This window comes from Bos taurus, chromosome 2 (genome assembly GCF_002263795.3).
Source record: "Bos taurus isolate L1 Dominette 01449 registration number 42190680 breed Hereford chromosome 2, ARS-UCD2.0, whole genome shotgun sequence".
NCBI lineage: Eukaryota > Metazoa > Chordata > Mammalia > Artiodactyla > Bovidae > Bos > Bos taurus.
This window is the reverse complement of record NC_037329.1, coordinates 73,716,223-73,744,184: the sequence shown is the minus strand read 5'-3', so window position 1 is coordinate 73,744,184 and position 27,962 is coordinate 73,716,223. Positions and strand designations below refer to the sequence as shown.

Sequence of the window (27,962 nt, the reverse complement as noted above, 5' to 3'; positions counted from 1 at the left end):
GACACATAGCTGGTCATTGCCAATATAAAGGTTGACATTGGAGTGCTGGTTTGGCAATCAGTGTGACTGGAGTTCAAATCCTGACTTTACCTCTTTCTATAGAATTATTTCATCTCACATGCTAGCAAAGTAATGCTCAAAATTCTCCAAGACAGGTTTCAACAATACATATACTGTGAACTTCCAGATGTTCAAGCTGGATTTAGAAAAGGCAGAGGAACCAGAGATCAAATTGCCAACATCTGCTGAATCACCCAAAAAGCAAGAGAGTTCCATAAAAATGTCTACTTTTGCTTTATTGACTACCCCAAAGCCTTTGACTGTGTGGATCACAACAAACTGTTGAAAATTCTCAAAGAGATGGAAATACCAGACCACCTGACCTGCCTCTTGGGATATCTGTATGCAGGTCAAAAAGCAACAGTTAAAACTGGACATGGAACAACAGACTGGTTCCAAATTGAGAAAGAAGTACATCAAGGCTGCATATTGTAACCCTGCTTATTTAACTTATATGCTGAGTACATCATGCAAAATGCTGGGCTGGATGAAGCACAAGCTGGAATCAAGATTGCCGGGAGAAATATCAATAACCTCAGATGACACCACCCTTATGGCCAAAAGTAAAGAAGAACTAAAGAGCCTCTTGATGAAAGTGAAAGAGAAGAGTGAAAAAGTTAGCTTAAAACTCAACATTCAGAAAACTAAGATAATGGCATCTGGTCCCATCACTCCATGGCAGATAGATGGGGAAACAGTGGAAACAGTGACAGACTTTATTTTGGGGGGCTCCAAAATCACTGCAGATGGTGACTACAGCCATGAAATTAAGACGCTTGCTCCTTGGAAGAAAAGGTATGACCAACCTAGACAGCATATTAAAAAGCAGAGACATTACTTTACCGATGTCTGTCTAGTCAAAACTATGGTTTTTCCAGTAGTCATGTATGGATGTGAGACTTGGACTCTAAAGAAGACTGAGTGCCAAAGAATTGATGCTTTTGAACTGTCGTGTTGGAGAAGACTCTTGAGAGTCCCTTGGATGGTAAGGAGATCCAACCAGTCCATCCTAAAGGAAATCAGTCCTGAATATTCATTGGAAGGACTGCTGTTGAAGCGGAAACTCCAATACCTTGGCCACCTGATGCAAAGAACCAACTCTTTGGAAAAGACCCTGATGCTGGGAAAGACTGAAGGAGGGAGGAGAAGGGGACAAGGATGAGATGGTTGGATGACATCAATGATGCATTGGACATGAGTTTGAATAGGCTCCGGGAGTTGGTGATGGACAGGAAAGCCTGGCGTGCTACAGTCATGGGGTTGCAAAGAGTTGGATACGACTGAGCGACTGAACTGAACTGATGGAATTATTTAACTGCTCTAATTCTCATTTCTCTCATCTAAGAAAGAGGAACAATAATAATAATAAAACTGCTGTGGGGCTAGCTGAATGAATTAACTGCAAAATGCTTGGAGCATTACTAGTGCATGATAGGTATTCAGTAAATGCTGCTGTTGTTATTGCCGTGGTACAGTATTCCAAAGGAAGTTTATCCCCTTGAGTGCTCTGTGACATGTCTGTGCAAACACCCTACCTTAGGAGTAGCATCCCTTCCCATGAATGCCCAGGGCCCCTGCACTGGCTCCAACCTGAGTGTCTAAGCTGCCTGGTTGGGCAGGGACCATTTCCCCTCTCCCTCCCCTGCGTAATGCATCTCGCCCACTCAAGCACAGTAAGAAGAGAGGTCCTGCTGGCTTGGTGGGCACAGTGCCTCCTTAGTGGCCTCTTCACCAAGAATGGATTTTCCTCCACTGAACAGAAATATAGCTGTGGCCACACTTCCTGTCTATGTTAAACATCCTCACCTGCAGCAGGGGCTTCACTCTATCATCCATCTGCCTGCCCTCACCTCCCACTGGTCTGCGAGTGATGGAAAAAAGCATTTGGTGTGGGAACTACTTATGAAGACTGTTTACCTTCCTCCTGTCTCACAGGGTGTGTGGGTGGCCACAGGCTGCAGAGAAGACAGAAGCCAGTTCACATCTCACCCACATGGCTGTCCTTTCTTTGAACCCTATGATTTCCTCCACCCCAGACCAAGCTCAGCCTCCCCTCTGAACCTTCCCTGCCAACAGGGACCTATAGGCATGCTCCCCTCTCTGAATCCTAGGAGGCTTCTATCATGCTGGTACTGGTGTTTCTGAATCACCTTAACTTCCCAACTGATTTTCACCTTTCCTTCTCCTCTGAGCATTTGGAGAGGAGGGCCATCTTCAAAGAAGAGGCTACACCGGACTTGGTGTGGCTGGAAAGCATTTCCAAAATCCTAACATCAAGGGTAACTTTTTAAATTTTGTTTTATGGAAGTATAGTTGATTTACAATGTCCTATTTCTGCTGTATAGCAAAGTGGTTCAGTTATACATATATACACATTCCTTTTCATATTCTTTTCCATTATGGTTTATCACAGGATACTGAACGTATTTCCATATGCTATACAGTAGGACCTTGTTGTTTATCTACTTTATACATAGTGGTGTGTATATGTTAATCCCAGATCCCTTTCTGCCCTTTCCCTTTGGAAAACATAAGATTATTTTCTATGTCTCTAAGTCTATTTTTGTTTTATAAATAAGTTCATTAGTGTCATATTTTAGATTCCACATATTTGATATCATATGATATTTCTTTATCTGACTTACTTCACTTAGTATGTTAATCTCTGCAACCTGGTCCAACCATGTTGCTGCTAATGACATTATTTCATTCTTTTTTGTGCTGAATAGTATTCCACTTTATATATGTACCACATCTTCTTTATGCATTTATCTGCTGATGGACATTTAGGTTGTTTCCATGTCTTGGCTATTGTAAATAGTGCTTCTATAAACAGGGGAGCATGTATCTTTATGAATTGTAGTTTTATCCATATATATGCTCAGGAATGGGATTGTAGTATCATATAGTAACTGTATTTTTAGTTTTTTAAGGAACCTCCATACTGTTCTCTATAGTGGCTGCACCAGTTTTTATTCCCACCAACAACTTGGAAAGGTTCTCTTTTCTCCATAAAGGGTAACTTTTTGTAATACAGGTAAATTCATCTTTTTTATCCACAGTTGTTGGCAAACATATCAATAAGAACAGCTTTTGGAAAGGCAATTAATCCAAATCTAAAATACAGTAGGTCTACCTTTCCATCTGGCAACTCCCCTCCAGCTGTCTATCTCAGAAAATCTTTGCATGTGTACACAAAAAGTTGTATTAAGAATCATTCCTGGCATTTATTATTTATAATAGAAAAAGCTGGAAGCCACCCAACATCCATCCCTAGAAGAATGACCAAATTATTTTGCCACACTGTGCTGAAGTTAAAGAAAATGATGATCTGGATGTTTTGAGAAAGACCTTAAAACAAATTATTTTAAAACAAGGATTAGCAAACTTTTCTATAGAGGGTCAGATGGTAAATATTTTAGTCTTTGCAGGCCATTCTATCTCTGCTATGACTACTCAATTCTGCCACAGTTGTGCAAAAGCAGCCCACGACAATAATAAACAAAAAAGCATGACTATGTTCCAATAAAACTTTATTTATAAAAACAAGCTTGGGGCCAGATTTGGCCCAGAGGCCATAGTTTGCCAACACCTGAGTTTAAAAAAACAAAGCAAATTCCAGATCAATATGCACAAGCTGGAAAACAAATCTACCCCATTTATATAAAAACAAAATCATAAAGATCTGTATATGTTCTTCACTATGTGTATACATGCATTTATAGAAAGTCCTGAAGGATTATGAAAAGTAATAAAATCATCAAGCCACCTTCAAATAATAGTTTGAGAAATATTGACAGCTGTTTCTTTTATTCATGACCTCTATTGTCCTTGACAATTCTAATTGTTTTCAATTAGACAGCAACTCTAACACATTATTCTTTTAAAAAAGGAACTAAATAAGGATTTTCAGCTCCCACAAAAGAGCAATTGGCAGACCACCAGGTCTCAGGGTCCTCTCCATATCTCATGGCTCTATCCCAGCATCAGAATAACCCCAGCCAGCCAAAGCAGGGGCTGGAGGCAGCCACAGGCCTGCTGGAGCAGGCACTTTCATACCTGGTCTTTGCTCTTAAAGATTCCCAAAGCCAAAAACAGAAATTCTTTTCTAAAGGGCAACTTATTTGAAGTATTAATTAAAATGCAAATTACTCCAAGATGGCTTGGCTTTTAAATATTTTCTCTGAAGTTTCCATGAATATAAAGCATATGACAGGCTTCTGTTTAGAATGATCTGCATGCGTGCTCACAGTTGAAAAATTGCTTGATTTTGAAAATAACAAGGAGGACAGTAAATGCCAAGCAAGGCAGCCAGAATCCTTTAGCAAGAGCTGTTCTCCTTCAGGAAGACAAAGGAGTAAAAGGGTTGAAAAACCACATGATCTGCTAAGACTCAGCTTCTAGCAGGGTTTTTTGAGGGGGTGGAGTTTGCCACCCACAAAGAAGGGGAACCAAGTTACCAGGTTGGACCTCCCAGCTTTAAAGCAGTTAGAAACTTCTGTCAATGTACATTTGGGTTGCTTCCAGGTCCTAGCTGTAGTAATAGGGCTGCAATAAACATTGGGGTTCATGTATCTTTGTCTATTATTTTTAATTGGAAGATAATTGCATAACAATGTTGTGTTTGTTTCTGCCATACAACAACATGAATCAGCCATAAGTATACCTATGTCCCCTCCCTCTTGAACCTCCCTCCCGCCCCTCCCTATCTCACCCTCTAGGTTGTCACAGAGCACCTGATTGAGTTCCCTGTATTATATATTAACAGCAACTTCCCACTAGCTATCTATTTTACATATGGTAATGAATATCTTTCAGTGCTACTCTCCCAATTCATCCCACCCTCTCCTTCCCAAGTTAAGTCCAAAAGTCTGTTCTCTGTGTCTGCACCTCTATTCTTTCCCTGCAAATAGAATCATCAGTACTATCTTTCTAGATTCCATGTATACACATTAATATATGATATTTGTTGTTTTTTTTCTCTTTCTGACTTACATCACTCTGTATAACAGGCTCTAGGTTCATCCACCTCACTAGAACTGACTCAAATACATTTCTTTTTCTGGCTGAATAATATTCCATTGTATATACCTACCACAACTTCTTATTCATTCATCTGTTGATACACATCTATGCTGCTTCCATGTCCTGCTATTGTAAATAGTGCTGCAATGAACATTGGAGTACATGTGTCTTTTTCAATTATGGTTTCTTAGAAGGGTATATGCCCAGCAGTGGATTTCTGGGTCATATGGTAATTTTGCTCCTAGTTTTTTAAGAAATCTCCATATTTTTCTCCATAGTGGCTATATTGCCACTAACGGTGCAGGAGGGTTCCCTTTTCTTCACACCCTCTTCCAGCATTTATTGTTTGTAGATTTTTTGATGATGGTCATTCTGACTGGTATGAAGTGGTACCTCATTCTGGTTTTGATTGATACTTCTCTAATAATGAGTGATGTTGAGTATTTTTTTTTTTACATGTTTGTTAGCCATTTGTATGTCTTCTTTGGAGAAATGTCTATTAAGGTCTTCTGACCATTTTTTTATTGGGCTGTTTGCTTGTTTTTTTATATTGAGATGCATGAGCTTCTCCTATATTTTGGAGATTAACCCTTTGTCAGTTTCTGTATTTGAAAATGTTTTCTCCCTTTCTGAGGATTGTCTTTTCTACAACATGATGACTAACTTCCCACTCTCTTCTTCCTGAGTCAGGGGAGAAAAGGAAGCTGTAAACAAACATGAAACTCATGAGAGGGAGGGACTGAACCCATCATAACCTTTAAGGAAGAAGCAAAAAAAAAAAAAAAGACTCACTGTTCTTTTTTGCACTCACATCTTTTTTGCACCAGATGCTGAGTGTATCTTCTTGACATCCTTGTCCCAGTTTTACCTAATACTCTCCACAATCCTAAGAGACAGGAATTAACATTCCTAACTGATGGGGAAATAAACAAAACAGAAAAGTTAAGAAATTTGGTCCAGGGTCACAAAATTAAAGGGCAAAGGAAGAGAATGAAAAGAAATAATAATAACAGCTTTGATGATTACAACATCTGTTGAAGAGGGTACAATATAATCCAGTATATCACTTCCCTTACTTCACTTAAAGGATCTCTTAAGCAACAAGGCCCAGGAAAGGAACTTCCCCAGGAAGTACCAGTGGTGGGGACTGACATGCTAATCTCTAGGTCAGGAATGCAGAGCTGGACCAGGACTAGAACTCTTGCACTACACAATGACCAGATGTTCTTACAAGAGGGGTGGCTGAAACAGGTCTACCCACCAGAATTTCAGCATCTAAATAACTCCCCCACCAGGACACTACCTTTCTGGTCCCTGATAACAAACTCCCTGATATTTCAATATTTACCTACTAGTTATTAGTAGCCTCACATGTTGCTGATGAGTAGACCTTTTGTTTGGGGGTGTTTTGTTGTTGTTGTTGTTTTTAATTAGAATATAATGGCTTTATAGTGTTGTGCTATTTTCTGCTGCATATGACCCAGCAATCCCACTCCTGGGCATATACCGAGAGAAAACCATAATTCCAAAAGATATATGCACCCCAATATTTATTGCAACACTAATTACAACAGCCGGAAGCTTTTGTTTTCATCATCAGCCCTGATCACCACTGCCTCAGGCCAATTAGTTGAAACTGTCACTTTTTATGGCAATTTGGAGTTATTGGTTGAGGGACCTCTTTCTCTTTAAACCCCATATCCTGTCCCAACACACTCACATTTGTTTTTCTTGGGCTGATCCTATGACAACCCAGATGTTCCCCACCAAGTATCTCTTCATTCAAAAGCAGCTCCTGAGCTAGCTTATGTATACTTTACATGACGTCCTGAACAGCAAACAGCTCTAAGTTTTTCCTTTGTCATTTTGGTTCTCAATGTCCCTCTTGGCTTCTCACCCCAGAGAGCTGCTGGTCTGCTCCCATAGGAATCCCCACTTCCCAGGCTCCTCCCTCCTGGATTTCAGTCTCCTCTCTCTGTATTGTTTAGAGGAATTCTCCCCTCCCAGCACCTCTTCTGTACTTGTGGCTGTGTGCATCCTGTACACAATGAATATCAAGGAATATCAGTAAACAAAGGTTATCACATCCATCAAGCCATCAGCCACTGCAACCGCACCCATAGGTGCACCCTGAGGGGATTCGGGATGTAGAGAAAAGGGATACTGGCCCTAGATAGTTAAGATGCATATCAAAGAATGTTTTCAATGAGCCCAGACTCTTGCATCTTCCCATACACAAAAAAGAAGTCGCTCTTTCTTGTGAAAAAAGTGATGTCGCTCAGTTGTGTCCATGAGACACCATGGACTGTAGCCTACCAGGCTCCTCTGTCCGTGGGATTCTCCAGGCAAGAATACTGGAATGGGTTGCCTTTTCCTTCACTAAATTCATTAAGCTTGGATGTCTGTTTTTCTTTAATTAGCAGTAATGTTTTGATCCCCTTCATGGATCACTGCCTTGGCATGGGGGAAGGACTTGTGTAACTCAATGGAACTAGACCTGGTGGACAAAGTGCCTAAAGAACTATAGACAGAGGTTTGTAATATTGTACAGGAGGCAGTGACCAAAACCGTCCCAAAGAAAAAGAAATGCAAGAAGGCAAAGTGGTTGCATGAGGAGGCTTTACAAATAACTGAACAAAGAAAAGAAGTGAAAGGCAAGAGAGAAAGGGGAAGCTATACACCTCAGACAGTAAAGAATCTGCCTACAATGCAGAAGGCCCAGGTTCAATCCCTGGGTTGGGAAGAACCCCTGGATAAGGGAGTGGCTCCAGTATTCTTTCCTGGAGAATTCCATAGACAGAGGAGCCTGGCAGCAACTCCACGGGGTCACAAAGAATCACACATGACTGATTAACTAACTGAATGCAGAGTTTCAGAGAATAGATAGACCTCTTCTCTCCAAGAAGAGATAAGAAGGCCTTCTTAAATAAATAGAGGGAAAAAATAGACTGGGAAAGACCAGCTATCTCTTCAAGAAAATTGGAGATGCCAAGGGAACATTTCATGCAAGTATGGACATGATAAACAACAAGGACCTAACAGAAGCAGAAGAGATTAAGAAGAGATGGCAAGAATACACAGAATTATACAAAAAAGCCCTCAATGACCTGGATAACCACGATGGTATGGCCACTCACCTAAAGTCAGACACCCTGGAGTATAAAGTCAAATGGGACTTAGGAAGCATTACTATGAACAAAGATAGTGGAAGTGTTCAAATTCCAGCTGAACTATTTCAAATCCTAAAAGATGATGCTGTTAAAGAGCTGCACTCAATATTTCAGCAAATTTGGAAAACTCACAGTGGCCACAGGACTGGAAAAGATCAGTTTTCATTTCTGTCCCAAAGAAGGGCAATGCCAAAAATGGTTCAAACTACCATACAATTGTATTCATTTCACATGCAAGCAAGGTAATACTCAAAATCCTTCAACAAATCCTTGTTGTTGTTCAGTCACTTAGTCGTGTTGGACTCTTTATGACTCAATGGACTGCACACCAAGTTAGGCTTCAACAGTACATGAACCAAGAAATTACATATGTACAGGCTGGGTTTTGAAGAGGTAGAGGAACCAAAGGACAAATTGCTAATATTTGTTGGATCATGGAGAAAGCAAGGAAATTCCAAAATAAAAATCTACTTCTGCTTCATTGATTATGCAAAAGCCTTTGACTGTGTGGATCACAATAAACTGTGGAAATGTCTTCAAGAGATAGGAATACCAAACTACCATATCTGTCTCCTAAGAAACCTGTATGAAGGTCAAGAAGCCACAGTTAGAACTGGATATGGAACAACTGAATGGTTCCAAATTGGGAAAGGAGCATATGAAGGCTGTATATTGTCACCTTGCTTATTTAACTTATATGCACAGTACATCCTGCGAAATGCCAGGCTAGATGATTCATAAGCAGGAATCAAGACTGCTGGGAGAAATATCAACAACTTCAGATAGGCAAATGGTATCACTCTAGTGGCAGAAAGTGAAGAGGAACTAAAGAGCCCCTTGATGGGTGAAAGAAGAGCGTGAAAAAGCTGGCTTAAAACTCAACATTCAAAACACTAAGATCATGGCATCTGATCCCATTACTTCATGGCAAATGGAAAGGCAAAAAGTGGAAACAATGATAGATTTTATTTTCTTGGACTCCAAAATCACTGCAGATGGTGACTGCAGCCATAAAATCAAAAGATGCTTGCTTCTTGAAAGAAAAGCTATGACCAACCTAGATAGCATATTAAAAAGCAGAGAACATCACTTTGATAGCAAAGGTCCATCTAGTGAAAACTATGGTTTTTCCAATAGTCATGTACGGATGTGAGAGTTGGACCATAAAGAAGGCTGAACACAAAAGAATTGATGCTTTGGAATTGTGGTCCTGGAGAAGACTCCTGAAAGTCCCTTGGACAGCAAGGAGATCACACCAGTCAATCCTGAAGGAAATCCATCCTGAATATTTATTGAAAGGACTGTTGCCAAAGCTCCAATACTTTGGTCACGTGATGTGAGGAGCCAGCTCATTGGAAAAGATCTTGATGCTGGGTAAGATTGAAGACAAAAGATAAGGGGGTGGCAGAGGATGAGATGGTTGGATAGCATCAACAACTCAATGGACATGAGTTTAAGCAAACTCTAGGAGATTGTGGAGGACAGAGAAGCCTGGTATGCTGCAGTCCATGGGGTTGCAAAAAGTCAGACATGATATAGTGACTAAACAACAACAGTCTTTTGATGTGCAGTTGCTTGGGCTTTTATCTGAAAAAAAAAAAAAAAAAAAACCCTCCTCTATACCCTGGCTCCTCCCTTTACTTCTTCGAAACAGTCCCTCAGAACTCTCTGAGAGGTTTTATCATGGACTTAAGTGTACCAAATAAAACATAAATCTCAACTTTAAAGTGTGCTTTTTTTATGGTCAAATTCAACCTTATGGAAGAGAGTTTATCAACCATCTTTAGTTACTAACCACATCTTACTCCCAATCTCTACCCTAAACAGCCTATGAAATCCTCTCTTTTGAACACAAATAGTACTGGATCAGGAAAAATTCACGTAAAAGAAGCTCTTCCCACCAAATATTCCCACATTCCTGTCATGACATCTGTGGAGATGAAGAAGAATAAAAATGGAACAGCCCTTCTCTCTATAAACTTCACTACCTCAGAACCATCTCAGGCTTGGCTACTCATGAAAGGTTCATATGGCCCGTGAGAGCAGCTGACAGCTCTCAAGGGGCTGTCTTGGCCGGAGAGAATAGACTTGCTGTGTGTGGTGTGTGGCCACAAAGAGCACCTGGATGGGCACTGTAACTCAGGAGAGAGCATATCTTTTTTGTCGTGGGAGCTCTCCCACCTTGGACCAGTCACCTGCAGAATGGTATACTCCACACCAGTCCAAGATGTTGGCATGGACCAGTCTTGGACAAAGGGGAACTGGATGAACTTCCAACTTCTCCCACCAAAGATCTAAGACACTCCATGCTCACTGTTCAGTCTTTGAAGAGGAGAAGTTGGCCTGCATGCTGACCATGTAAAAGTGTGTTTAATTGCTCCATGCACACACATTACCTCCTGGCCTTGCCTCTGGCATTGTCTTACCAAAGAGACATTGGCTGACCCAGCTTTATTGAATAAAACACATTCCACATTAGTAGTGTAAATTTGATTAAATGCAAAAAAATAAAAATCTTTTCAATAGATTAAGGACACCACTATAATCTTGTTTATACTCAATTTGTTTAACAAATGTTTTCTTCAAAACAATACAATAAGTCTTTGTCCTGTATGTTGAGGGGAATGATGATCAGTCCTGAGTTTCAAAGTTTTAAATAAATAAGCCTTCCCTAATTCTGAAAAATCCTATACTGTGGGTTGTCCTTCATCTACCCATTTTACAAAATGATAAACTTGAGTAGAGAAGGGGTACAAACTAAACTCAGGCTCTCTGAACCATACTGTCCCAAACACATGCCAAAAGCATGCCAGGACCCAACAGTACCCACCAGAAGAGCCCTCCCAGATGTTGACTTTGGTTTGGTTTGGTTTAGCTTCATTTTCATTTTGTTTTATTTTGAGTTTTGTAAATTTTTTTTATTTGTTTGCTTGGCTTTGCTTTACTTTGTTTTGTTTTCAGGGTTGGGGACAAAGGAGAGTGATACAAATCACTCCAAAAATCAGCATTTTAAGAATGGATATTGAATATGTGGTGTGTTCCTAAAAATAGAAGTATACAGAGCATTTCCTAAGCTCCACTCTGTGCCCATCCCAAACCTTAGGATGCAAATGTCCACTCAGAAGCTTCCAGTCCAACTCAGGCTACAGTCTAAACACTATGAAACAATGAGGAGACTGATTCACTCCTTTAAAATCTTTTGAGCATGTATTGTGCACCAGACCTTGTGAAGAGTCCCACACAGAAGCTAGTTCCCAGTCTCTGAATGCTGATGACCTGCTGAGGGATAGAAGACAAACAGTAACCCAGCACATGACAGAGTCCTTCAGACAGTGCTCTAAGAGTAAGAGGGCGAAGGGCCCGTAGCAAGGTGACCAGATTTAGCAAACAAAAATACAGGATAGCCTCTTCAATAAATGATGCTGGAAAAACTGGACAGCTACATGTCAAAGAATGAAATTAGAACACTTCCTAACACCATACACAAAGATAAACTCATAATGGATTAAAGACCTAAATGTAAGACCAGAAACTATAAAACTCTTAGAGGAAAACATAGGCAGAACACTCCATGACATAAATCAAAGCAAGATTTTCTTTGACCCACCTCCTAGAGTAATGGAAATAAAACAAAAGTAAACAAGTGGACCTGATTAAACTTAAAAGCTTTCGCACAGCAAAGGAAACTATAAGCAAGGTGAACAGCCGATGCTGCTGCTAAGTCACTTCAGTCATGTCCAACTCTGTGCGACCCCATAGATGGCAGCCTACCAGGTTCCTCCATCCCTGGGAGTCTCCAGGGAAGAATACTGGAGTGGGTGGCCATTTCCTTCTCCAATGCATGCATGTATGCTAAGTCGCTTCAGTCGTGTCTGACTATGCAACCCCATGGACAGCAACCCACCAGGCTCCTCCATCCGCAGGACCCTCCAGACAAGAACACTGGAGTGGGTTGCCATTTACTGCTCCAAAAGTGAACAGACAACCCTCAGAATAAGATAAAATAATAGCAAATGAAACAACTGATAAAGGATTAATTTCCAAAGTATTCAAGCAGCTCATACAACTCAATAGCAGAAAAACAAGCAACCCAATCAAACAGTGGGAAAAAGACCTAAACAGGCATTTCTCCAAAGAAGACATACAAATGGCTAACAGACACATAAAAAGATGCTCAACATCACTCATTACTAGAGAAACGCAAATCAAAACTACAATTACCAGTCAGAATGGCCATCGTCAAAAAGTCTACCTGTGGCGGATTCATTTTGATATTTGGCAAAACTAATACAATTATGTAAAGTTTTAAAATAAAATAAAATAAAATAAAAATAAATAAATAATAAATGCTGGAGAGGGTGAGGAGAAAAGGGAACACTCTTTCACTATTAGTGGGAACATAAATTGATACAGCCAAAATGGAAGACGGCTTGGAGATTCCTTTAAAAACTAGGAATAAAACCACCATATGACCCAGCAATGGCATATACCCTGAGGAAACCAAAATTGAAAAAGGCACATGTATCCCATTGTCCATTGCAGCACTGTTTACAATAGCTAGAATGTGGAAACAACCAAGATGTCCATCAACAGATGAATGGATAAAGATGTTGTGGTACATATACACAATGGAACATTACTCAGCCATAAAAAGGAATGCATTTGAGTCAGTTCTAATGAGGTGGATGAACCTAGAGACTATTATACAGAGTGAAGTAAGTCAGAAAGAGAAAGATAAATACTGTATTCTAACACATAGATATATAGAAAAATGGTACTGAAGAATTTATTTACAGAGCAGCAGTGGAGAAACAAACATAGAGAATAGACTTATGGGCATGGGGAGAGGGGAGGAGAGGGTGAGATGTATGGAAAGAGTAACATGGAAACATACATTACCATATGTAAAATAGATAGCCAACGGGAATTTGCTGTATGGCTCAGGAAACTCAAACAGGGACTCTGTATCAACCCAGAGGGGTGGGATGGGGAGGAAGATGGGAGGGAGGTTCAAAAGGGAGAGGATATATGTATACCTATGGCTGATTCATGTTGAGGTTTTACAGAAAACAACAAAATTCTGTAAAACAATTATACTTCAATTAAAAATAAATTAAATTTTAAAAATACAGGATACAGAATGTTTGGGACACATTTATACTCAAAAAAGATATTCATTTTTTATCTGAAATTCAAATATAACTAGCATCCTGTATTTATCCGGCTGATGAAAAAAAGTCAAGCTTCTGCTAGGAGGTTGGATGTCAGTAAACTAGTACATCCGAGGGGAAGGATGTTACTGGAATTCATGGGGAAAGGTGATGTGAGAAGAGTTCAGAGTGCACCAATGACTGGATTCTGCTAGGGCACCTGCCTTAGTCTGTTTGAGCTACTGTAAACAGAATACCATAGAGTGAATGACTTAGAGACAAGAGAATTTCCTTCTCACAGTTCTCGAGGTTGGGAAGTTTCTGGCAGATTTCGTGTTTAGTGAGGTCTCCCTGGTTTACAGTTGGCCATCTTCTCTCTGTAACCACTCACGGTGGACAAGAGAACAAAGGAACTTTTTCAGGCCACTTGTATAAGGTCGTTAATTCTACTAAGCTCTCTCCCAAGGGCCCCACTTCCCAATAGCATCACTGTGAGGGCTGGGTTTTCAACATATAAATTTGTGAGGGACACAAACATCTGGACCAGTGCAACATCTTAAAGCTAGAAACTAAGAGGGAGCAGATGACAGAAGTTGTGGAATGTTGCCTAAATTGCAAGATTCTCTCAGAAAAGGAGCTCAATTCATCAAATCTACATCACAGTGAATGATCAGCGCATGTTAAATGAAAACTCGATGGAAGGTTTCACAGGGCCAGTCCACCCATCTCCCAGTTTGTAAACATCTGTTATAAACCTGTGACCTGTCATATTTTTATTTTTGCTCTTTTACTAATTGAAGCATTGCTAACCTACAATGTAGTTTCAGTAAAGTAATTCAGTTATACATATATGCACATATATATTCTTTTTCAGATTTTTTTTCATTTTAGTTTATTACTAGATATTGAGTATAGTTCCCTGTGCTATACAGTAGGTCCTTGTTGATTATCTGTTTTATGTAGAGTAGTGTATGCGTCGGAGAAGGCAATGGCACTCCACTCCAGTACTCTTGCCTGGAAAATCCCATGGACTAAGGAGCCTAGTGGGCTGCAGTCCATGGGGTCGCTAGGAGTCAGACACGACTGAGCGACTTCACTTTCACTTCTCATTTTCATGCATTGGAGAAGGAAATGGCAACCCACTCCAGTGTTCTTGCCTGGAGAATCCCAGGGACGGGGGAGCCTGGTGGGCTACCGTCTATGGGCTCGCACAGAGTCAGACACGACTGAAGTGACTTAGCAGCAGCAGCAGCAGTGTACGTGTGCTAAGTCACTTTAGTAGTGTCCAAATCTGTGTGACCCTATGGACTATAGCCTGTCAGGCTCCTCTGTCTGTGCGATTCTCCAGGCAAGAATACTGGAGTGGGTAGCATTCCCTTCTCCAGGGGATCTTCCTGACCCAGGAATGGAACTCACGTCTCTTGTATCTCCTGCATTGCAGGTGGATTCTTTACCTCTGAGCCACCAGGGAAGCCCATGTATAGTAATGTGTGTATGTTAATCCCAAGCTCCTAATGTATCTCTCCCCTGACCCCCACTGTCTCCTCTGTCATTTCTTTAAAAAGGATCCTTCTGTGCTGCAGTTCAGACCAGCTCACTTCATGATTGGAAATTTCACAAAAGGGACATTCCAGTCTCATCTGAACCAAGTTTGATCAAAATGAGAGATGTGCTATCAGTAAACTTTGAACAATGGGAGTCTAGACAAATTTGAGTCCTGGTGATGACATTCCAGTCTGGCAGCTTCTTACAGTGGGGTCTTGGCAAACTTCTGGAGCCTCTCTGAGCCTTCAAGTCCTCCCAAGTGAAGCTGACCTTGCTCACGAGGGTAAGGAGCAGAGATGGTTTCTACAGAACACCTAGCATTAAGCAGGATGTAGCGGGCAATCTGTAACTGGTTGTGTTTGCAGGAAGCACCATTCCAATGCTACATGCAGATTTCTGGGCTACAAAAAGTCATCTGAGCAGTCTTCAATCTCCTTTAAATAAAAGTTTATGAGCTGAGTCCACCTCTTTCTCGCCAGTTACTCTTTAACTAAAACCTCATGTGTGGCAGCTGCACAGCCTGGTTAGCAGGGAGACAGCCAAAGTCTGGAGCCAAGCCTTGCAGAGCCTGCACGTGTGCCTGCCAAGGCTCCCAGACCTGGGAAGAAGCACATGGTGGACCCTGGCAGCCAGCCGAGCTTCACCGTTTATCCTTTACAGGACAAACTTAGCACATCCCCAATTCTCAGTGCTGCCGTAGTGTTTTTAATTAAAAGATCCTTCGACAGAAAAACAGCAGTCTTAATTTTCTGAGTTGGCTTGAGCTCACGTTTCTCGAACTGAGGTCAAGACCTGTCTTTGGCTCCAACTCCATGCTGTTCCCTGCAGTCCCATAGATTCCCTCACTGCCAGCAGCAGGTGGCCCACCTGCCACCACCTTAAGACCAGGTCACCCTGGGGTTGGCACCTGCTCCAGTAACAGGCATCAAAGACATTTTCTGAGCCTAGTATTAAACCCTGAAATAATAATTCTTATTAACTCCAAATGACACTAACCCTATTTCCTACACACCCTTTCAGTTACCAGATAACCGGGTAACTGTTATTTACAGCCTTCTGATCCCAAAGCATTCAGTTCGGTTCGATTCAGTTCAGTTCAGTCACTCAATCGTGTCCGACTATTTGCGACCTCATGAATCACAGCACGCCAGGCCTCCCTGTCCATCATCAACTCCCGGAGTTCACTCAAACTCATGTCCATTGAGTCGGTGATGCCATCCAGCCATCTCATCCTCTGTCGTCCCCTTCTCCTCCTGCCCCTAATCCCTCCCAGCATCAGGGTCTTTTCCAATGAGTCAACTCTTCGCATGAGGTGGCCAAAGTACTGGAGTTTCAGCTTCAGCATTATTCCCTCCAAAGAAATCCCAGGGCTGATCTCCTTCAGAACGGACTGGTTGGATCTCCTTGCAGTCCAAGGGACTCTCAGAAGTCTTCTCCAACACCACAGTTCAAAAGCATCAATTCTTCGGCGCTCAGCTTTCTTCACAGTCCAACTCTCGCATCCATACATGACCACTGGAAAAACCATAGCCTTGACTAGATGGACCTTTGTTGGCAAAGTAATGTCTCTGCTTTTCAATATGCTATCTAGATTGGTCATAACTTTTCTTGCAAGGAGTAAGCGTCTTTTCATTTCATGGCTGCAGTCACCATCATAAGCATTACATAATTGCAATTCAGATTCCTCTTGTATAAAATGGGATGATCACATTCAGGATTATTATGAGGCTGAAATAATTCTATGTGCATGATCACCTAGCATGGCTCTTGGCATGGTCCACACTCAATAAGTGGCAATGATGATAGGAGATAACATCTATTGAGTGTTTACTATGTGTCAGAAGTTGTTCTAAGTGCTTAGCAAATATCAACTCAACCTGAAAGGAAGTTGCAATCATTATCCTGTTTTTCTGACAAAGAAATAAAAGCTCCACAAGATTCCTTGTCTTGCCCAAGTTTGAGCAGCTCTTGCAAGGCAGCTGTGCTCTAATCCTGTAGCCGCTACTACCTGATACATGCCGATAATGGCCTCCTTATAGTGACCACTTAAAGAAGGTTCTTTTTCACTGCAGGACTGTTCAGCCACAGGCTCATGCCAGCCACAGGCTGGGTCAGTCTCAGGCCCTGAGAATGAAGGTTGAACCCACACCTAATGCCTTCTGCAGCAGCAGGTGGGGGTGGGGGTGCTCCACACTGGCTCCCAGACTCAGAAAGCAAGGTGACTCTCCCACCATCATGTGCCACCACCCTCTCTTTCTGAAGCTCAGTCATATCACTGGGAGATCCTGTTGGGATATCTCAGACCTTTAAGCCCACCTCCATCCCACAGAGCTCTTCCTAAATATTCCACAGCTAGAGCAGCCCATCTGGCCTCACTTCTTTATTTGTTGAAAGGCCTAGAGCTTTCTTTGTTGTCCTGTCTGCATTCTCCTTGAAAGCCCATTTCTCCTTCTCCCAGGGTCACACACTTTGCAAGCATACTCTCAGCTCTGACACTCCCAGCCTGCCTGGGGCTCAGTCCGTTTGGTCCTCCCACATCCTAACTACTTGAGTCTTCCGTGCTCATCCTCGAATCACTCCTCAGGTGAGATTTCTCAACAACATTGCTGTAGTTATACCCTTGACTTCTCCATATCTTGGTTCTGTCCCCCAAGTCCAGACTCTGGATGCTCTAGAGATTAGCCCCATGGAGCATCCATGGCCCTGAGAAACATTATACATCACCTACCCTGATAGGAAACTCATTGTGCTATTGAGGGGCAGAAGGGCAGACAGGGGAACCACACACCCACTGGTCCCCAGCAGTGATCTCTACCAACTCCACAGATGACCAGACCTCCTGACTGCCCCCAGACTAGTCTGTCAGCTAACCCTTTTTTGACATGGGCCCTGAGACTGGGAAACTCAGAAATAGCATCTACCAGCATCCCCATCACTGGAGAGGCTATGAAATGCTAAATATTCTTTACCTAAAAAGAATTCAACCTTCCCTTTTACAGCTCAGCTATTAAGAACGTTCCATGAAATTGACTTTAGATTCCCATCTCTTAGGCGTTTATCTGCTTTACTTTTATTTCCACACAGACAGAAGATAAAATATAGTGAAAGCACAAACTTGTAAAGAAAATAAAAAAGGACTGATAAACCACTGCTTTGCACAAATTCCACCACTGTAGATGGAATTTCAGGAGAAATCACTTGTCAGTCAAAACACGTAATAGGGAAGAACAAATCTGACTCCATATTAGATCTATTTCTTTTACTTTAACCTTTGTATTCCATTGCTTTTGCTTCAAGTTAAGCATGTTGCCCAGGCAATTCCCTGGTGGTCCAGTGCTTAGGATACTGCACTTTGACTGCCAAGGGCCCAGGTTCAATTCGTGGTTGGGGAACTCAGATCTCCCAAGCCATGTGGCATGGCCAAAAATAAAATAGAGATTAAAAGAAAGAATCTTGCCTATAGCCTGAAATATACAGTATAGCCCATCTCAAGTCTCTGACCTTTACTTTTCCGTTTATATAGCTGGAGGTTTACAGCAGCATTGTAACCTGACCTACCTGAGCAGCTCTAAGAACAAAGGATTCCTGCACACGAAGTTTGCAATAACTAGCCACACCTCTCCCTGAGCCTGCCTTTAAAGGTGCTTTGCTGAAACCCTTCAAGGAGTTTGGGGTTTTAGAGGTATGAGCTACCCGTTTTCCTCCCATGGCCCTGCAGTGAATCTTTCTCTGCTCCAAATTCTGACATTTTGGGTTGTTTGGCCTCACTGTGTGTAAGGCATATGGACTGCATTAGGTAACAATTAGTATGAGTGACTTGGTTTATCATCTCAGTAAAAAAACTCTGCAAGGAAATAAGATATAAGACAGGAAATGAACAACGGGGAAAAGGAGGGAGAGACAGACCCACATCACTCCAGGAAGTGGCCCCCTGAACATCCAGGGGCTGATACCCAGTTCCAGATGTTCCCCATCTTCCCCATGCCCTTCACAGGATGCATTCAGTCCATGGGCAAGTCCAACGCATGCCCTCCTCACATCCCCTCTGTCCACTCTCTCTATCCCTTGCAGGGACCCAAGTCACCTCTTGCCTAGTGTTCCCTCTTGACCAATCTGTGTGCTTCTGATTCATACTCTAATAGCAGGAAAATGACCTATGCAAAATATAAATCAGATAAATTCACACTTCCTGCTTTACACACTCTAAAAACTTATCATTCCTGCCACAGAAACAAAGACTGGTGTCTGCCTTCCTATCTGATCCCATCTTCTGCTCTCCAGACTAATGAGCCTTCTTTCTTCCTCAGGGCCTTGGCACTTGCTCCTGCCTCTGTTGCAAGTGTTCCTGGTCAAATCCTCCTCACCCTCAAGTGGCAAGTCAAATGTCACTTCCTCATGGGTGACTTTTCAAACACCCATCTAGAAGAGTCAACTCTCTCGTCCTACTCTCTGACATGCTCATATCACCTCTTTATTTTCTGTTGAACTTCAGTGAAGCAGGGAAATTGCATTACAATAAGTCCTCTACATATGAATGAGCTCCATTCCAACAGTGCATTCTTAAGTCCAATTTGTTCATAAGTCCAACAAATTTCCCTCATAGCTCAGTCAGTAAAAAATCTGCCTGCAGTGCAGGAGACCTGTGTTCAATCCCTGCGTCAGGAAGATCCCCTGGAGAAGGAAATGGCAACCCACTCCAGTATTCTAGCCTGGAAAAATCCCATGGACAGAGGAGCCTGGTGGGCTGCAGGCTATGGGACTGCAAAGATTTGTGCATGACTGAGTGACTAACACACTTCCCACAATTTAGCCAAGGTACCCAGGTAACACAATCAGCTATATAGTACTGTATCATAAGAGATTTATAATACTTTTCACACAAAGAGTACATTAAAAAAACAAACAAAAAATAAAGAAAATATTTTTAATCTTACAGTTTCATACTTTGAAAAGCACAGTAGTAGAGTATAACAGCCGGCATACAGGGACACATTCATATCTTTGAAAGTTCACAACTTGAAGGTTTGCATGTAAGGGACTTACTATAAGTATACATTGACTTGTTTATTGTCAGTCTCTCTGCTAGAACCCAGGCTCCTGAACAGCAGAGACTATGTCTGTCTCGTTCCCCACTGGTCCCTGTGCACAAAGTGGGGCCTGACCTTAATTTGTGCCTGGATATTTGCGGGATGAAAATGAATGACCACAGAGAATGTCTGCAGAGGAGAGGGTCTAGCTGAGGATTCCCAAATAGCTGGCCTGCCAGACTTGTCTGTGCATTCATTCATCCTGCTATTCTCAGGCTCTGTGTGAACCAGGGGACATGACAACCAGATCCCACTCCAGTGGGGACCTCCAGCTGCTGGGGTGCTGTCAGCAGGCCAAACAGCTCTCTGCCCCTCCAGGTTCACCACCCAGACCCCTCACTTCTCAGAGTGGCCCTCATCCAAGGACTGACAGTGGTGAGGATACAAAGGCCCAGTCAAGTCAGGCCAAGGAGGTACATCTCTAAGGGTTTATTTCAGCCCCAGCATTCCCCACACAGCTAGGCAGGGCTGTTGTCAGGCCTGCCTCCCAGCTGACGACAAATTAAAATTATAATGGAGGGATCGCAGTTCAGGTGATCTCAGACAGGTCTCTGACCCACTGATAACTTGAGTTCTCTTTGAACTATATCAGGCCCAAAGACACTATCAGCCATATTCAGAACAGCATTACCAGCTGCAAACTTATGGTCTCAAAATCTCCCCTGGTAACCATGCCACCATTTCAGACACTGACCAATCCTTACTTAACAAACTCCCTTACTTCTTGTCAGCTCCGACTATAATTCTTGATAAACAACTCAAGTAACTACTGTCGCCGGGAGGTTTTGCCTTGATAAGCCTCCCCTTGTTGTAGTCCGCTGAAACACAATACAAGCGCTTCTTAAGTCTGTGTCTTCCAGGCTACAGTCTTAACAAATCCCAAATAAACACCTTTATTCAACTCTAATTTGAAAAGATATATGTACCCCAATGTTTATAGCAGCACTGTTTACAATAGCCAAGACATGGAAGCAACCTAAGTGTCCATCGACTGATGAATGGTAAAGAAGGTGTGGTACATATAGACAGTGGAACACAACAGTCATTAAAAAGAACAAACTAATGTCATTTGCAGCAACATGAATGGACCTAGAGATTATCACATTAAGTGAAGTAAGTCAGACAAAGACAAATACTGAATGATATCACTTACATGTGAGATCTAAAATAGACACAAGTGAACTTACCCATAAAACAGAAACAGACTCACAGACATAGAGAAAAGACTTAAGATTGCCAAGGCTGGGGAGGGATGGACTGTGAGCTTGGCATTGACATATACACACTTCTACGTATAAAACAGAGAACTGACAAGGTCCTACTGTATAGTACAGGGAACTATATTCAATATCTTATAATAATAATAAAAAGAATCTGTAAAAGAATAGATTTATATGTAACTAGATCTATATAACTAGATCAGATCAGTTCAGTTCAGTCGCTCAATCGTGTCCGACTCTTTGCAACCCCATGAATTGCAGCACGCCAGGCCTCCCTGTCCATCACCAACTCCCGGAGTTCACTGAGACTCACATCCATCGAGTCAGTGATGCCATCCAGCCATCTCATCCTCTGTCGTCCCCTTCTCCTCCTGCCCCCAGTCCCTCCCAGCATCAGAGTCTTTTCCAATGAATCAACTCTTCGCATGAGGTGACCAAAGTACGGGAGCTTCAGCTTTAGCATAATTCCTTCCAAAGAAATCCGAGGGCTGATCTCCTTCAGAATGGACTGGTTGGATCTCCTAGCAGTCCAAGGGACTCCCAAGAGTCTTTTCCAACACCATAGTTCAAAAGCATCAATTCTTCGGCGCTCAGCCTTCTTCATAGTCCAACTCTCACATCCATACATGACCACAGGAAAAACCATAGCCTTAACTAGATGGACCTTTGTTGGCAAAGTAATGTCTCTGCTTTTGAATATGCTGTCTAGGTTGGTCATAACTTTCCTTCCAAGGAGTAAGCGTCTTTTAATTTCATGGCTGCAGTCACCATCTGCAGTGGAGCCCAGAAAAATAAAGTCTGACACTGTTTCCACTGTTTCCCCATCTATTTCCCATGGAGTGATGGGACCGGATGCCATGATCTTCGGTTTCTGAACGTTGAGCTTTAAGCCAACTTTTTCACTCTCCTCTTTCACTTTCATCAAGAGGCTTTTGAGTTCCTCTTCACTTTCTGCCATAAGGGTGGTGTCATCTGCATATCTGAGGTTATTGATATTTCTCCCGGCAATCTTGATTCCAGCTTGTGTTTCTTCCAGTCCAGCGTTTCTCATGATGTACTCTGCATAGAAGTTAAATAAACAGGGTGACAATATACAGCCTTGACGTACTCCTTTTCCTATTTGGAACCAGTCTGTTGTTCCATGTCCAGTTCTAACTGTTGCTTTCTGACCTGCATGCAGATTTCTCAAGAGGCAGGTCAGGGGGTCTGGTATTCTCATCTCTTTCAGAATTTTCCATAGGTTATTGTGATTCACACAGTTAAAGGCTTTGGCATAGTCAATAAAGCAAAAATAGATATTTTTCTGGAACTTTATTGGTTTTTTTATGATCCAGTGATGTTGACAATTTGATCTCTGGTTCCTCTGCCTTTTCTAAAACCAGCTTGAACATCAGGAAGTTCACGGTTCACATATTGCTGAAGCCTGTCTTGGAGAATTTTGAGCATTACTTTACTAGCGTGTGAGATGAGTGCAATTGTGCGGTAGTTTGAGCATTCTTTGGCATTGCCTTTCTTTGGGATTGGAATGAAAACTGACCTTTTCCAGTCCTGTGGCCACTGCTGAGTTTTCCAAATTTGCTGGCATATTAAGTGCAGCACTTTCACAGCATCATCTTTCAGGATTTGAAATAGCTCAACTGGAATTCCATCACCTCCACTAGCTTTGTTCGTAGTGATGCTTTCTAAGGCCCACTTGACTTCACATTCCTGGATGTCTGGCTCTAGGTCAGTGATCACACCATCATGATTATCTGAGTCGTGAAGATCTTTTTTGTACAGTTCTGTGTATTCTTGCCATCTCCTCTTAATATCTTCTGCTTCTGTTAGGTCCATACCATTTCTGTCCTTTATCGAGCCCATCTTTGAATGAAATGTTCCTTTGGTATCTCTGATTTTCTTGAAGAGATCCCTAGTCTTTCCCATTCTGTTGTTTTCCTCTATTTCTTTGCATTGATCGCTGAAGAAGGCTTTCTTATCTCTTCTTGCTATTCTTTGGAACTCTGCATTCAGTTGTTTATATCTTTCCTTTTCTCCTTTGCTTTTCGCTTCTCTTCTTTTCACAGCTATTTGTAAGGCCTCTCCAGACAGCCATTTTGCTTTTTTGCATTTCTTTTCCATGGGGATGGTCTTGATCCCTGTCTCCTGTACAATGTCACAAACCTCATTCCATAGTTCATCAGGCACACTATCTATCAGATCTAGATCACTTTGCTGTAAACCTGAAACTAACACAACTCTGTATATTAATTAAACTTCAATGAAATTACTTTTAAAATTAATTAACTGTTTAATTTTAAAGCACTTTTTATTTCAATCAGGTTTCTGTTTCTATAATTTTGGTGAAAACAGATCACTTCCTGCTTCCTTCCCCTTCCATCCATAGAGGCACTTCCCAAGGACACCTCCCTAAAAATCCTCTTTGACCACTAAATTCCATCCAGAGTCTGCTTCCTGGGAAGTCCACTGTACAAGAAGCCCCTTCTAGCGCTCAGCACCATGTCAGGTGTGGCATCACAGCAATGCAAGATCAGGAGCTCACACCTAGGGAGACATGTGACAAACCAGCCCCTAGTTACGTGCTGGGATAGAACTATGGTGGAGGAAGACACACAGCCATTCCAGTCCTCTCACCCAGCCTGGAGAGGCACAGCCAGGTAGAAATACAGGGAAATTTCCTGAAGAAAATGCTGCTTAAGTTCAGTTCTGAGGAACAAGCAAGAGTAAGCCAGGAGGACCACTGGGGACAGGACATGAATACATGAGACAGGGAGACAAAGCTGGAAAGGTGAGCAGGGACCAGGTGAGGCAGACACAGAGGACCCAAGGGAACAGGAGGTAGACCCTACGGAGGAGGATGATACACAGCTCCCGAGCCCTGGACCTGCATCCAGGGTTCTTATGCCAGAAGATCAGAGAGGGCACTGGGCTGCACATGCCCTCACCATTCTGCTGCTTCCTTGCAGTGGGCCTGGAATCTACACCCCTCATCACTGAGTTGAGTGGTGGGGAAGTAAGGAGAGCCTGGCCTGACCTCCACCTGAAGTCTCCCCTGATGGCACTGCCCTCCAAGTCTGCTCTGGGTTTCCCCAGACCACACCACCTGCTACCCCTCTAACCATATCACTGAATCCCCATCGTGAACCCCCATCACTTGGTATTTACCACCTAATGAAGGCCAGTAATGACTGGCCTCTCAAATCTTAAGGGTGACCATCTGACTTAAAGCCAACCCTGCATTTCTATATTCCTGTCAAAGTTACATTATCTACCCTTGACCTGACTGCCTAGTCACCCTCTCTGTTAATGAAATGCCATAGTAATTAAAACCTCCGTCAGGTTTGATGTTTGAAAGTATTGAGGGCTTTTTAGAGAACACACTTCACAAACCACCTGAAAAGCTCTATCACTTGGGAGAAGTTCCTTTTGACCCAGGCCTGATATTTTTTGTTTTGTTTTTCTTTTTCTTTTTTTTAGAAGGAGAGTGGTCAAGAGAGTAGGCTTTGGACTTTGGGTTTTGTTTTGTTATTGTTCACTTTTTTTGTTGTTCGTTCACTTCATTTCCTGACTTATCATAAAAACTTTCAGGGTAACTGATATTTTTATCCTGAAAGCATTTTCATCTATGCCAGACCACTGCCTTGGTTTTGGCTAATTAAACTTTCGAAACGAGGAAGTGGGTAAAAGTTCATTCCAGAGGTACAGGCTGCATCAATTCTGCATGCTAATTGAGCCCCCACTAAAGAGAGATGCTGCAGGCTGCCTGTGTGTTATTTCATTATCACCTGCCTGGCACAGCCCTGGGAGTGTGGAGATGGGAGCCAGGGGTAAAACCTGATATTTGGAAGATGATTCTTCAAGGCCTGCTTTCACGTTTTAGAATCCCCTCCCCCACCTTTTTATTAAATACTGCCTACAAAAGACCCAGTAATGACTGGAGTGGCCTTGAAAACTCCAGTCTGGTGTCTGATTTGCATCAACATTCAGAAGAATTGGGTATGATTAGGACAGGCGTTTTTTATAAAGTAAACATGTGATGTGCTGAATAACCATGGTTTCTGATTAGCAGCTCCACTGTGCCAGGTGCAATCCAGATACGGAATCTTTTTTGCTGAGAGCAACTCTTCAAAGTAAACATCAGGATCTCCTCTGTCCTGAGAAAGATCTGCAGTTCTAAGAAGTTAAGAGGTCCAAAGTTACAGAGAAAGTGGATAAGTTTGCCCCTGGACCTGACTCTTAAGTCCATGCTCTGTCTGTTGAAGAAGACTTAAAAACAGGTGCTCTAGACCAGGCTGAGAGAAACCAGACTTGGGCACAAGAGGAGGGAAGAGTGCTCTGCAGTCCAGCCTATCTGGGTGGTATTTTTCTCCTTTTTGATCTACGGTGGGAGTTTTGCTACTGCTGATGATATTTGCTTCTTTAGGTAAGAGTTCAGACTTGCCAGTGTTTCCCATTTTCCAGATGATACAGAATTTAATCTGACTGTTCCACTAATATTAAACACAGGGGAGGAACTGTGAACCCAATGGCATCTCTTTTTTACTATATATTTACTTACTTATTTTTGGCTGTGCTGGGTCTTCATCGCTCTGTGCAGGCTTTCTCTAACTGTGGCGCGTGGTGCCCAGGCTTCTTGTTGCCGTGGCTTCTCTTGTTATGGAGCTTGGGCTCTAGAGTGCAGGCTCAATAGCTGTGACACACGGGCTTAGTTGCCCTGCAGCATGTGGAATCCTTATGGACCAGGGATCTAACCCATGTCCCCTGCATTGGGAGGTGGATTCTTAAGCAATGGATCACCAGGGTAGTGGCATCCTTGTGGCATTCTGATGCCAAGAAGTGGGGAGCACCAGATCACACTACAAACAAGAAGGTTCTAGAACAGTCACTGAATGTCACACAAAGGATGAAACCATGAGTGACAGGCCCCTTCACAATGGAGGTCACATTGGCTGCTCATTTCTCCCAGTGAGGCCTTGCAAAGAAACATGCCAGTATTGCCAAGAAAAGCATGTGTGGCAGTGAGGAGGGGAGAAATGAAGTTGAATACCAGCAGATACTAAAATATATCCCAAAGCTACTATAATTTTTTGAATTAGTACTTGTGCAGGAATAGACAAGAATAAATCACATGAAACAGAAAAAGAATAAAGTTATATCTAAATGTATAACTGACAGATGGAAAATTAGTAGGTGATAAAGGTAGCAATTCACATTGACAAGAAAAATTAAGAGATGTATTCAATGGTGATGCACAACTGACCAGCAATCAGCAAAATAATAAATAAACCTACTTCAATTCAGTTCAGTAGCTCAGTCGCGTCCGACTCTTTGCAACCCCATGGACTGTAGTACACCAGGCCTCCTGTCCATCACCAACTCCCGGAGCCTAGTCAAACTCTTGTCCATCACGTCAGTGATGCCATCCAACCATCTCATCCTCGTCCCCTTCTCCTCCCTCCTTCAATCTTTCCAGCATCAGGGTCTTTTCCAATGAGTCAGTTCTTCGCATCAGGTGGCCAAAGTATTGAAGTTTCAGCTTCAGCATCAGTCCTTTCAATGAATATTCAGGACTCATTTTGTTTAGGATGGACTGAATGGGTCTCATTGCAGTCCAAGGGACTCTCAAGAGTCTTCTCCAACACCACAGTTCAAAAGCATCAATTCTTTGGCCGTCAGCTTTCTTTATAATCCAACTCTCACATCCATACATGACTACTGGAAAAACCATAGCTTTGATTAGATGGACCTTTGTTGGCAAAGTAATGTCTCTGCTTTTTAATATGCTATCTAGGTTGGTCATAACTTTTCTCCCAAGGATCAAGTGTCTTTTAATTTCATGGCTGCAGTCAAAATCTGCAGTGATCTTGGAGCCCCCCAAAAAAATAAAGTCTCTCACTGTTTCCACTGTTTCCCCATCTATTTGCCATAAAGTGATGGGACCAGATGCCATGATCTTAGTTTTCTAAATGTTGAGTTTTAAGCTAACTTTTTCACTCTCCTCTTTCATTTTCATTGAGAGGCTCTTTAGTTCTTCTTCGCTTTGTGCCATAAGGGTGGTGTCATCTGCATATCTGAGGTTATTGATATTTCTCCCGGCAGTCTTAATTCCAGCTTGTGCTTCATCCAGTCCAGCATTTCTCATGATGTACTCTGCTTATAAGTTAAATAATCAGAGTGACAATATACAACCTTGACGTACTCCTTTCCCGATTTGGAACAAGTCTGTTGTTCCATGTGCAGTTCTAACTGTTGTTTCTTTACCTGCATACAGATTTCTCATGAGGCAGGTCGGGTGGTCTGGCATTCCCATCTCCTGAAGAATTTTCCACAGTTTGTTGTGATCCACACAGTCAAAGGCTTTGGCATAGTCAATAAAGCAAAGGTTGATGTTTTTCTGGAACTCTCATATTTTTTCAATGATCCAACGGATGTTGACTATTTGATCTCTAGTTCCTCTGCCTTTTCTAAATCCAGCTTGAACATGTGGAAGTTCACCATTCACGTACTGTTGAAGCCTGGCTTGGAGAATTTTGAGCATTACTTTGCTTAGCGTATGAGATGAGTGCAATTGTGCAGTAGTTTGAGCATTCTTGGCACTGTCTTTCTCTGGGATTGGAATGAAAACTGACTTTTCCAGTCTTATGGCCATTGCTGAGTTTTCCAAATTTGCTGGCATATTGAGTGCAGCACTTTCACAGCATCATCTTT

The 27,962-nt window shown here is 42.2% G+C and overlaps 1 long non-coding RNA gene across 7 annotated transcripts in view; it reads right to left on the bottom strand.

The window, feature by feature from the left end:
- LOC112442354 (uncharacterized) overlaps window positions 1–26,121 on the bottom strand; it is a 41,361-nt gene extending 15,240 nt beyond the window's left edge. For 2 of the 7 annotated variants that reach the window (XR_009491856.1, XR_009491855.1), the window contains exon 1: window positions 25,813–26,119. This is a non-coding gene — a long non-coding RNA (uncharacterized lncRNA). Of the gene's footprint in view, window positions 1–25,812 lie in introns of all 7 variants that reach the window. The other 5 variants (XR_003030465.2, XR_009491858.1, XR_009491854.1 and 2 more) reach the window with 4 other exon arrangements.
- Window positions 26,122–27,962: the final 1,841 nt, after the last annotated feature.